Source organism: Globicephala melas, chromosome 3 (genome assembly GCF_963455315.2).
Source record: "Globicephala melas chromosome 3, mGloMel1.2, whole genome shotgun sequence".
In the NCBI taxonomy this organism is placed as follows: domain Eukaryota; kingdom Metazoa; phylum Chordata; class Mammalia; order Artiodactyla; family Delphinidae; genus Globicephala; species Globicephala melas.
In genome coordinates, this window is record NC_083316.1 from 166,444,202 (window position 1) to 166,457,545 (window position 13,344).

The 13,344-nt window shown below is 47.0% G+C and overlaps 1 protein-coding gene across 1 annotated transcript in view; it reads left to right on the forward strand.

Annotated features, from left to right (window-relative positions):
* MLLT1 (MLLT1 super elongation complex subunit) overlaps positions 1–13,344 on the forward strand; it is a 131,130-nt gene that overhangs the window by 10,891 nt on the left and 106,895 nt on the right. The gene's annotated exons all lie outside the window — the stretch shown is intronic.

Here is a 13,344-nt window from a genome sequence, read left to right on the forward strand (position 1 = left end):
GTGCAGGGCACACGGGTTCGAGCCCTGGTCCGAGAAGATCCCGCATGCCGCGGAGCAACTAATCCAGTGCGCCACACCTACTGAGCCAGCGCTCTAGAGCCCGTGAGCCACAACTACTGAGACCGTGCACCACAATAAGAGAAGCCACTGCAGTCAGAAGCCCGTGCACCGCAACGAAGAGTAGCCCCTGCTCGCCGCAACTAGAGAAAGCCTGCACGCTGCAACAAAGACCCAATGCAAACATCAACAACAAAAAAATCAACTCTGTGCTCTCACTGGGCCTGGGCCTCAGGAATGATCTTCTAGCCTGGTGGGACCGACTCCTCCTGAGACCTTCCCATCAGTCTCTGGTTACGCGTGGGACAGAGGGAGGGACCCCAGGATGCGGAAGCCCAAGGGAGGGAGTTGCGAAATTGGCCTGGAAGGTCGGTCTGGGAAGGCTTCCTAGGAGGAGCAGGCATTGGAGCTGGGCTTTGAAGGATGTATAGGAGTTTGTTAGGTAGGGAAAGGCGTTCCTGGCAAGAGAGAAGACAATGGACAAAGGTGTGGGGGAGAAAGAAGGCTCCTGGTAACGGTTGGGACCTCTCTTTGCCTCCACATCTTCTCAAGGTGGATTCTTTTTCATCTTTCAGTTCAAATGTCGCCTCAGAGTTGTCCCTTATTTTGTCCCCAGAGCCTAGAACCTTGCCTGGCACACAGTAGATGCTCATAAACTACACTTTGAACCCAGAGATGAAGCAGTGATAAAGGAGGAAGGTTAAGAGCTGAGGGCTTTGAATTCAACTATACTTCAATAAAAAATAAATTAAAAAAATAAAAAGTTATTCCATTTAAGGTAACTTTTGGGGGTAAATTAAATATTTCAAAACTTAAAAAAAAAAGTTTAGGGCTTTGGAGGCAGCTGCCCCACATGGCAAGCCTGGCTCAACCACTGACTTGCTGTGTGATCTTAGGTGCATTGCTTAACCCCTCTGAGCCTGAAGTTTCTCATTTGGAAGATGGTGATGCTCAAACCAATCTCACAAGGAAGGATTTAAGGATACCTGCTGCTGAGGCAGCATATTGACATCCCCTGAGTTTAAATCTTGGCTCCACTACTTACAAGTTGTGTGTCCCTGAGCCTTAGTTTCCTCTCTATGAAGTGGACATAATGATAATAACCTACATCCTAGGGTCGTTGAGCGTAAGGTCCTCCGAATGGGACCTGGAGTGTAGCAAGTGTTCGATTTGTATTAGCTACTGATGTGTATTACTGTGTTAGATCAGCAACCATGGGCATCCAAGAAGTCCTCCCAAATGAGAGTCCATTTGAGGTGGGTTTTGATGCATATGTAGGAGTTCACAGGCAGACCATTCCTGATTGCTGGACTCCAAACTTGATGCTGGGTGCCCTAGATAAGGGTAGTTTTGTGCCCTCCGTGCCCACAGGGGATCCCATCCTGATGGGGGGATAGAGCAGGACAAAGACACTCCCCGCCTTATGGAATCAGGGGCAGGATAGAGGGAAGGATATGGAAGTGGAAGAGTTTGGAGGAGGCCTTGGAGGCACCCCTGGTGCTGGGAGTGGTGTTCCCTCAGCAGTGACTGAAGAGGTGGGTGGGCAGCATGGGCCCTCCCAGTTTCTGCTGTGAGTGAGGTGGGGGCCCTGCCCAGCCAGTTCCCCTGAGGCCTGAGCTCCCGCCGTGCCTCCGGGGAGAAGGGCTGTGCCATCAGTTGCTGCAGCCCCAACAGTCACCCTGCACTGACACTGCTCCACACCCCCGCCCTCACTGCTGTGGTTTCACCTGCTCTATCTAGGCACAGTTCAACTATTATACATTTCGTATCTGCCACCACCGTCCTCGTAACTACCCTCAATAAGGCCTTCGGAAGTGTCGCAACTTCACCCCTGCCCCGGCCTTGCTGTCGTTTCATTCAGCAGCCTGAGTGATCCTCGCCACACAGCTTGTAGGAGCTCAGTTCCCTGACCAGGGATTGAACCCAGGCCCTCAGCAGTGAAAGCGTGGAGTCCTAACCACTACAGCACCAGAGAACTCCCCAGAAGCTAATTAAACCATATCCCTCCCTTACCTAAAACCCTCCCCTTGGTTCCCCATCACCCCTGCTGACCTCTGCCCTCCTTTCCTTCCACCCTCCCTTTCCCGCTTGGCTCCAGGGACCACGCTGGCCAGCTTTCTGCCGTCCAGCCACCTGACCTTTGCTCGTGTCCTCTGCCTGAATCTTGTTCGTTCCCAAAAGTCTCCACTCAAACGCCACCTCCTTGGAGAAGCCTTATGAAATGATACTTATCCGTACTTTGGGCAACGCCTTCTGATATATTCTATTTTATCCTCTGCTATTCCATTTCTTTTAAACTGGGATTTCTCCACCTCGGGACTATTGACATTCTGGGTTGCATGGTTCTTTGTTGGAGCGGGGCCGTCCTGGGCACCGTAAGATGTGGAGCAGCATCCCTGGCCTCCACCCATTAGATGCCAGTAACACCGTCCCCATCATAACAACCAAAACCTGTCTCCGACATTGCCAAGTCGCTGCCCTCCCCCCCCCCGCCCCCGGGGCAAAATTGCTTCCAGTTGAAAATCACTGATTTAAATTAAAGTGGGTGGGGTCTTTCCTGGTGGCACAGTGGATAAGACTCCGCGCTCCCAATGCAGGGGGCCCGGGTTTGATCCCTGGTCAGGGAACTAGGTCCCACATGCATGCCGCAACTAAGAGTTCACATGCCACAACTAAGGAGCCCACCTGCCACAACTAAGACCTGGCACAACCAAATAATTAATTAATTAATTAAAGTAGGTGGTGACCTGAAATGAAAAAAAGGCAACTTTGAACAGTACCTGGCATGTTGTAGGGACCCAAATATTTAATGAGTGCCTGATTTCTCCCAACTTTGTTTGCTCTGAATATTCCCAGTGAATGAATGAGTGAATGGGGTGGGAGAGAGGAAGGATCGATTCTGACTCTTGACTGCAAATCAACCAATCCGGATTTGGTTATCACTCCGTGATCAGAGAGAAACTCCGATCACTGCTACCTTTTCTGGGGTGAACGCAAAACAGGCCTGTTGAATTGATAGGAATTGAAAATTTAAAAAAGAAACAGAAACCCTGAGGGCTGAAGAGGCTGTGGGTAAATGGATTCTCCCATTCAAAGGCTCACCGAGACATTGCTACAGCTTCTCTGGAAACAAAGTTGACCCCAAGTTTCAAATTCTCATAATCTACTTCTAATGACTCATTTTTAGGAAAGGATCAAAAGTAAGATTTAGCCACAGGGCTGTTTATGGCAGAACAGATCTTCCTTGGCTAATGATGGTGTTACATCTGATAAACCCATTGTAGGTTGAAAACATGATAAGTCGAAAGTGCATTATGGGGAACTCCCTGGCGGTCCAGTGGTTAGGACTCGGCGCTTTCACTGCCGGGGCCCGGGTTCAATCCCTGGTCTGGGAACTAAGATCCCACATGCCACGCAGCCCACCCCCCTGCTAAATGCATTACAAACATCGTAGCTTAGCCCAGCTTACCTTAAATGTGCTCAGAGCACCTGTATTAGCCTGTAGTTGGGCAAAACCATCTAACACAGACTATTTCATAATAAAGTGTTGAATATCTCAAGTAATTTGTTGAATACAGATGGTCCCTGATTTACAGTAGTTCAACTTACAAGCTTTTGACTTTACAGTGGTACGAAACTGACATGCATTCAGCATTTCGAATTTTGAATTTTGATCTTTTCCCAGGCTAGAGGTAGGTCCGATACTATCTCTCTCTCTCTCTCTCTCTCTCTCTTTCTCTTTTTTTTTTTTTGGCCGAGCCCCACACGGCTTGTGGGATCTTAGTTCCCCGACCAGGGATTGAACCTGGGCCACCACAGTGAAGGCGCCGGGAGCTAACCACTGGACCACCAGGGAGTTCTCCCGATACTGTCTCTTGATGCTGAGCAACAGTAGGGAACCACAGCTTCCAGCCAGCCGCATGATCGTGAGGCTAGACAACCACACGCTTACAACCATTCTGTACCCAGACAACCATTCAGTCTCCCTGACAGTCTGGAGGTTGGCATGCAGGGTGGGTAGGGGGGTTGTGGACCACGAAGTCTCCAGAGACCTCCTCCTTCCACTCGCACCTCAGCCATCCCTGGGCTGGGCCCCTCCTGTCTTCAAGGTCCAAAGTACAGCTTCAGCTAGCACTGAATTCCCATTCCAAGAAGCTGGATGGAGCAAGGGAGGAAAGAACAGGCAAGGATGCATGCCAGCCAATCTTTAAAGAAGGCTGCCCCTCACCCCTCCACTTTTTTGGGGTTGCATAGCATTCCATTCTATAGAAGACCCTTAATTAATTAATTAATTAATTTTTAAAAATTAATTTTTATTGGAGTATAATTGCTTTACAATGTTGTGTTAGTTTCTACTGCACAGTAAAATGAATCAGCTATACATATATATATATATCCCCTCTTTTTGGATTTCCTTCCCAGTTAGGTCACCACAGAGCATAAGTAGAGATCCCTGTACTATACAGTATGTTCTCATTAGTTATCTATTTTTTACATAGTATCAACAGTGTATATGTGTCAATTCCAATCTCCCAATTCCTCCCACCCTCCCCCTTCCACCCTTGGTATCCATTTGTTCTCTATGTCTGTGTCTCTATTTCTGCTTTGCAAATAAGATCATCTGTACCATTTTTCTAGATTCCACATATATGCGTTAATATATGGTATTTGTTTTTCTCTGTCTGCCTTCACTCTGTATGGCAGTCTCTAGGTCCATCCACGTCTCTACAAATGACCCAATTTCGTTCCTTTTTATGGCTGAGTAATATTCCATTGTATATATGTACCACATCTTCTTTATCCATTCCTCTGCTGATGGACATTTAGGTTGCTTCCATGTCCTGGCTATTGTAAATAGTGCTGCTATGAACATTGGGGGGCGTGTGTCTTTTTGAATTATGGTTTTCTCTGGATATATGCCCAGTAGTGGGATTGCTGGGATATATGATAGTTCTATTTTTGGTTTTTTAAGGAAACTCCATACTGTTCTCCATAGAGGCTGTATCAATTTACAATCCTACCAAGATTGCATGATGGTTCCCTTTTCTCCACACCCTCTCCAGCATTTATTGTTTGTAGATTTTTTGATGATGGCCATTCTGATCAGTGTGAGATACCTCACTGCAGTTCTGATTGACATTTCTCTAATGATTAGTGATGTTGAGCATCCTTTCATGTGTTTGTTAGCCATCTGTATGAAGAAGACCTTTAATTTATTGAATCAGTCCTTTGTTCGTGGGTATCTTCTTGTGGTGATTTGTTTTTAATCTTACTAATCATCAGATTTGTCTTACTTCTTTGGCCATGTTGCGCGGCTTGTGGGATCTTAGTTCCTCGACCAGGGATCGAACCTGGGCTCTGACAGTGAAAGCACTGAATCATAACCACTGGACCGCCAGGGAACTCCTAGATTTGTCTTTTTTTTTTTTATATTTAAAAAAATTGAAGTTTAGTTGATTTACAATGTTGTGTTAGTTTCAGGTGTACAGCACAGTGATTTAGTTATACATATTTTCTATGTATATATGTGTGTCTGTGTGTGTGTATATATATATATTCTTTTTCAGATTCTTTTCCCTTATCAGATTTGTCTTTTGAAGAGAGCCCCTGGGCTTGATCTTCTTTATCTCCATCCGATCTGCTCTGTAATCTCATCTAGTCTCCTGGCTCTAAATACCTGCCTACCAGATGCGTCCTGTGTTTCTCTCTCCTGCCCAGATAACTCTCTCTCTCCCAGACCTTCCTCCCTGCATCTACCGGGGAGGTCTAATCAGGCCCCTCAAAATGTTTGAGATGGGTTACTAATCTTATTCCTTGCCCCTGTGCATTGTTCCTTCAGCCTTACACTCATACTAAAAAACCCAGAGTCATCTTTGATTTCACTCCCCAGATCTGTTGGCTAATCCAGTTGGTTCAACGTCCCAAGTTTACCCAGAACCCAGCCCCCTCTCACCAGTCCATGCTGCTTCCCTGATCCAAGCTACCATCATCTCCTACCTGGACAATTGCAGTCACCTCCTCCTCCCATTTTTCTCAGCTTCCATTCCTGTTCCCTTGCAAACTGTTCTCCCCCCAGGGACCAGAGGAATCCTTGTAAAACTTAAATGAGCTCATGTCATTCTAAGAACCCTCCTGTGGCTCAACTTGTAGTCCTAAGAATAGTCTGCAACTCTCTACACAATCATAGATGCCCCCTCCTGCCCCATGACTCCCCTCTTACCTCTGTCCCCCTCGCTCACTCCACCGTGGCCACACTGGCCTCCTTGCTAGTCCTCTAACCAGTCAGGCACACATCAGCCTCAGGGCCTTTGCACTGGCTGTTCCTGCTGGCTGGAATGCCCTTCCCTCAGACATCTCCACGGCACCCCCGTCACCTCCATCGAGTCCGTACTCACTGTCCCCTTCTGACACCTGATTTGTGACCACAAGCCCCACCATCATCTCCCAGCACACTGCACCCCCTTTCCCTGCTTTACTTTTCTTTACAGAACTTGTGAGCCTCATCCTTCCCTACTCAAAGTGTGCTTCACCGACCAGCAGCATCAGTATCACCTGGGCTCTTGTTAATAACACAGACTGGGGCTTCCCTGGTGGCGCAGTGGTTGGGAGTCCGCCTGCCGATGCAGGGGACACGGGTTCGTGCCCCGGTCCGGGAGGATCCCGCATGCCGTGGAGCGGCTGGGCCCGTAAGCCATGGCCGCTGAGCCTGCGCGTCCGGAGCCTGTGCTCCACAGCGGGAGAGGCCACAACAGTGAGAGGCCTGCATACCGCAAAAAAAAAACAAAACAAAACACACACAGACTGTTAGGCTCCACCCAGACCTACTGACTCAGAGCTTGCGTTGGAACAAGGTCCCCAGTCCATCCACAGGCACACTGAACTTTGAGAAGCGCTCCCATTGACTGCTTATTTTGTTTACTGTCTGTCTCTCCTGATAAAAACATAAGCTCACCAGAGCAAGTGTGACCGAAAGTGGGGTCCGGCTGCTCAGCACTTGAAAGCCAAGGTTGGTGGAAAGGAAAGTTTTGGAGGCTGGCATCCCGGGGGAGAGGGCAGACTCGTGTCCAAAGGCCAACTCCCCACTGACCATCAATGGGCAAGAGCTTTTAAAGGGGAGTTTCAGGGGGGTATAGGCAGGAGAAGGCTACGTGCAGAAACAGCACAGTCATCTTGAAATTGGTCCTGCGGTGGTCTGATCCGTGTCATCTGGATTGTTTTAAGTACAGTTCATCTTCAGTTCCACGGTGGGTTTGTTCCCATTTCCTTGAGGCCAGTTCTCAGAATCGTGGCAGCTTATGTCATGGCTACAGTCTGGTCATCATGTAGTTAACTTGTTTCACCTGGTGGTTTCAGTATCTGCAAAACAGCTCAAAGGACATGGCTCAGGATATTATCTATAGCCCTTGAGAAGGAACTAAAGCTTCCTCCTTTAGGAAGGACTGAACTATTATTTGACTTTAATGGCTAAACTATTATTATTTGGTCCTGTTGGACTGTTTTCCTTTGCTTCTACATTTTTCTCACTTCTCTGATTAGGCTTATTCTTTGGCTAAAGTTTTTCTACAGACAAAAGGCAGGCTGAGGACATGGGCTGGGGGGAAGGTCCTGCTCCATTGCACAAGGGTCTTTCTCCACTTTTTTCGCAGCTATACTTCAGCTTCTAGAACAGTGTTCGGCACGTAGTAGGCACTCAGTAAACATTTATTAAGTCAGTGAAGGAATGGCTAGTGGGTGGACAGTGGGTTATGTGAGGCGATGGCGGAGGCAGATGTACCAGCCAGGGTTGTAGGTTGAAAGCAACAGAAATTGTCTTAAGCAAAAAGTGAATCTTGTTCGGAGAAGAGGCAAATGTGCCCCAGAAAGAAGGCAGCTGACAAGGGGAGCTAACCGCTAAGGAAGTGGACGTGAGGAGTACAGACAGCATCCCCGGGTAATACAACACGCAGGATAGCAAATGATGACGAGAAGCACCATCCTAATCTAATGTCGATTACAAGGGAAAGGGGGAAATCCTTCCAAGGGCCCTTTCAATCCTACCAAAGACCAATATACTGAAACGTTGCAAGTTAATGCTCTGAAGCAGAGGCATCTTTTTTTCTGTCCTAAACTACACAGATACCAAGGCAGTAACACTTGGAGCCGTGTAAATTTAAAGAGGTGGGAAACTAGGAGATATTTAAAGCAGGACCAGAGAAGCATGGCTGACTCTGTGGAAATGGACCTGTATTTGGAGAGTTCTCACAGCAAAACTGGGATAATCATGCCCTTCCCAGAGGTACTGTGAGAATTATAGGTGAAAACCCTTTTAAATTGTTAAGGGCGAGCTGTTGTTATTATCATGACCTAGTTGCTACAAAGGCCTCTGTGGGTGTTCATGTACTTCTCTAGCTTGCACCCCTAACTTTTGAGCCCCCCTTTCTCTTACCTTCTCTGCTTGGGTTGGTTTTTTTTTAATTAAAAGATATCGTATGTGCAAAGTGTCTGACCAAAAAAAAAACGGGGGAATCTTGTAGACACCAGAGGTTTCCCAGCATCTGTGTCAGTCTGGAATCTCCACCTTGGAAAAAAAATAGGCAGAAGTTTCCAGAGGCTGAGCGTTAGGGGCAAGTTGGCTAGGAGGTCACAGCCACCATGATGGACACTGCTACAAGGAATGAAGTCCCCCCTCCCAAAAGAAATAATTGGATGTTGGAAAGCCAAAAAAGAAAAAAAACCCCACAAAAAATAAAAAGACATGACAGACATCTTCTACAAAGGGAGATCAGTGACAGGGCGGGTGTAGCCATTCAAAAGAGAAAGATGGTGGAGGTACAATCTATAGGGGAAGGGGGATGGATTTGTGAAACGTTTAGGGAGAACAGACAGGGCTTGCAGATTGTGGGATCAATTATTCTCCAAAAGTCATACTTCTCCTTTAGCAGTTACTTATTGCTGTGTAACATATTACCCCATAATTTAGTGACTTAAAATAATAACAATACATTAAACATTATCATTAAAAATAAACATTACCTCATAATTTCTGTCAGTCAGGAACCTACAGGCAGCTTAGCTAGGTGTTCTGACTTGGGATCTTTCCTAAAGTTGGGGTCGAACTATCAGCCAGGGCTGTAGTCATATCTAAAGGCTCAACTTGGGAATTCCCTGGCAGTCCAGTGGTTAAGACTTGGCACTATCACCGCGGTGGTCCAGGTTCAATCCCTGGTCAGGGAACTAAGATCCCACATGCCTCGAGGCACGACCAAAACTAACTAAATAAATAAAGTGTCAACTAGTTGAAGGATTTACTTCCAAGATGGCTCACTCACATGGCTAGCAACTTGGATGCCAGACAAGTTGGATGGCTAGCTACTGTCAGGAGGCTTCAGTTCTTCCCCATGTAGACCTCTTGGTTAATTGAGTGTCCTCACAACATGGTGGCCAGCTTCCCCCTAGAGCAATCGATCCAAAAGAGCACAGTGGAAGCTGTAATATCTTAACAACCTAGCTTTGGGAGTCAGACATTGTTACTTCCACAGTATTCTAGTGGTTACACAGGCTAGCCACAATTCAGTGTGAGGCCGGGGACTATGCCGGGGTGAATACCAAGAGGTGGGCATCATTGGAGATCATCTCAAAGGGTGGTTGCCACACCTTTCCATCCTGGAACTGCATGTCTCAGCATTCCTTGCCTCTGAAGAGTCAAGGGATGAGTTCACCCGTGGACCCTGCAAGGAGATGATGTGTGACCCTTCCAAGCCAAGGAGCTTTAGAAGCAGGTATGACTTCTCCCCTCTCTTCCCCTTCCACCAGCTCTTTCAGCTGAGTGCAGTGGCCGGATAAAGATGGCAGAACTGCAGAAGGAGCCTGGGGAGGGAGCCACCTGCCAATCAGGGACATACATTTTGTATTTTAGATGACCGAGCAACAAACTTCCATCATATTGGAGTCATTAAACATTTTGGGATTTGTTCGTTGTAGCAGCTACTATTACGTAATTAATTCAGGAGTGGATTGAATATGGTGGAGGAGGGGAGGGAAGCTTCAGATCTTTCTGGCTGGGGCCATTGGATGCATGGAGGTGCATTTTACTGAGATGGGGATGTAGGTTTGGGGGAAGATGATGAGTTAGTTTAGGGCAGGGTCTGTCAACCTTGGCACTACTGACATTTGGGGTTGAATAGTCCTTTGCTGTCGGGGCTGGTCATCCCATGCGCCTGGCCTCCTTCCACTAGGTGTCGGTAGCATCCCCCCAATCATGTCGACATAAAGGTCTCTAGGCATTGCCCAGTATCCCCGGTTGAGAACCACTGGGTTAGGATCTGGTGAGTTAGGGCAGCCTGTGGATATCCAAGTGGAGATTTCCAGGAAGCTGATGGTTCTGTAATTCTGGCACTCAGGGAGCATGGGAGAAGGTGAGATCTCCTCTCCTCCACCCTGCCCCAGGACCAGGTTGGAGTGAGAAGAGGGAACCAGGACTGGGGGTGGGGGCAGTCACAGGTCCAAGGAAGAGAATGGATCAAGCAGAAGAACGAATCTGGCAAGTGCACAAGCTGTTGAGATCAGCCATCAGCTCCTTTTTTTTTTTTTTTTTTTTTTTGCAGTACGTGGGCCTCTCACTGTTGTGGCCTCTCCCGTTGTGGAGCACAGGCTCCGGATGCGCAGGCTCAGCGGCCATGGCTCACGGGCCCAGCTGCTCCGCGGCATGTGGGATCTTCCCGGACCGGGGCACGAACCCGTGTCCCCTGCATCGGCAGGCGGACTCTCAACCACTGCGCCACCAGGGAAGCCCCAGCTCCATTTTTTGTGTTGTTTTGTTTTTTTGGCTGGCTTTCGGGATCTTAGTTCCCCGACCAGGGATCGAACCTGGGCCCTCGGCAGTGAGAGCGAAGAGTCCTAACCACTGGACCGCCAGGGAATTGCCAGCCATCAGTTTTAGAAGCATCAGCTGCTTTGGGAAGCCATTGTGAGGGGGAGGGGCATTTAAATGGGGTGTCGGCAATGAAAATGATGTTGTGCATTCATTTTTATTGACATGGAAAGAGTCCCATGGTGTATTTTTTTAAATTATTGGAGTGAAACATACACTCAGTAAAGTGCAAACATCTTAACTGTACAGCCCAGTGAATTTTTTTTTAGATGGGTGTATACCCGAGTAACCATCACCCCGTCCAAGATCTAGAAAGTTCCTCCATGTCCCTTCTCAGTCAATACATCCTGGACATCCCAAGATAGCACCATTTGATTCCCTTGATGTAATTTGTAAGGGGGAAAACAAGCAGGTAATAAGACAATGCTGACACCACAATCTCATTGTTGCAAACGTATGTGGGTGGGACCACACAACCCTAGACTAGATGCTAAGAGTCTGTGAGTGCAGGGGTTCAGGTAATTTTTATTTTCTTCTTTTTATTCATTTGTGGGTCATATCATGAGCATGTTGTGCTTTTTTAAAAATCGAGGTGAAGGACTTCCCTGGTGGCGCAGTGGTTAAGAATCCTCCTGCCAATGGAGGGGACTCGGGTTCGAGTCCTGGTCTGGGAAGATCCCACATGCCGGGGAGCAACTAAGCCCTTGCACCACAACTACTGAGCCTGCGCTCTAGAGCCCGCAAGCCACAACTACTGAGCCCGCGTGCCTAGAGCCTGTGCTCCGCAACAAGAGAAGCCACCGCAATGAGAAGTCCACGCACCGCAACGAAGAGTAACCCCCGCTCGCCGCAACTAGAGAAAGCCTGCGCGCAGCAATGAAGACCCAACGCAGCCAAAAATAAAATTAATTAATTAATTAATAACAAATAGTTAAGGGGTGGTGGAGTAAGGGGAGAGAGTCCTGGGTTCAATCGCTACCCCACTAATTTCCTGGGGCCTTGGGTGAGGATCTGAACGTTTCATAACTGCATTCTCCTCACCCGACAAATGGGGAGAATCCTCTTCTGGTCAAGTGATTAGGTACATCATAAAAGTCTCTCTCTGTTCCTTTACCCCCTATACACACACACACACACACGCATGCACGCACACACACACACACAGGCTCAAAAATGCAGTCCATCTGGTAGACCAAGCCTTTAAAATTCGGTATTCATGACAGGAACACAATAAAAAATGGTGGGAAACCATGAGGGTTTCTAAACTTAAGTCATTCAAATGTGTACCAGCTATACAATCATGAATAATTTTATTCTAAATCCTCTCATTTAAAACATTTAAATACATTTATTTTAAAATAGAAAATTTAAATGACTGCCGTACATGGAAAAATGGAATGACATACCAGAAATTGAACAAGAAAGTACAGTGAAAGCAAAACACTGTTTTTAAGTGGGGGGAGAGGAGCCCCACTTCTCCATATGCTCCTGGTAAGCTGGCCTAGATATTCACAGCTGACTGCCTCAAAAATGCCAGTAGAACCATCAGCTAAGCCCATCGGACCCCTGACCCATTTCTGCCAGTTTCTCAATGAGGCCACGACTCCATCACCCAAAGACCAGAACTCTGTACATCCCTATTTTTTACGTTCTCCCTTCCCTGTCCAAGTTGGTTTGAAGTCAACTCTATTGAAGTATAATATCCATTTAATAAAATGTATCCATTTTAAGTGTACAGTTTGATGGGTTTTGACAAATCCATGGCGTCACCATTACCCCAATCAATACAGAGAATATTTCCATCACCCCCAAAAGAATCCCCTGGGTCCCTTTGCAGTCAACCCCCATCCCATCCTCATCCCCAAACAACCATTGATGCAATTTTCTGTCCCTCTAGATTAGATTTCTCTTTACTAGAATTTCATATAAATGGAACCATATAGTATGTAGTCTTTTGTGACTGGCTTCTTTCATTCAGCATGATGTTTTTGAGATTAACTCACGCCTTTGTGTATATTCATTGATTCATTCATTCCCCTTCGTGGCTGAATAATATTCCATTATATGGATGTACCAGAGTTGATCTGTTCTGGACACCTGGGTTGTTTACAGTTTGGGGCTATTACAAATAAAGCTGTTCTGAACATTAGTGTATAAGACTGTGTGGGGGGAAAAAAGAAAAGAGGGAATTCCCTGGCAGTCCAGTGGTTAGGACTCTGCACTCTCACTGCCAAGGGCCCAGGTTCAATCCCTGGTCGGGGAACTAAGATCCCACAAGCCATGGCGTGGCCAAAAAAGAAAAAGAAAAGAGAACTAAACTTTACCAAAAAAAAAAAAAAAAAAAGATTTTGTATGAGCATACATTTTTGCTTCTCTTGGGTAAATACCAAATGTGGAATGGCTAGATCATATGGAAAGTGTATTTAACTTGGGAAGAA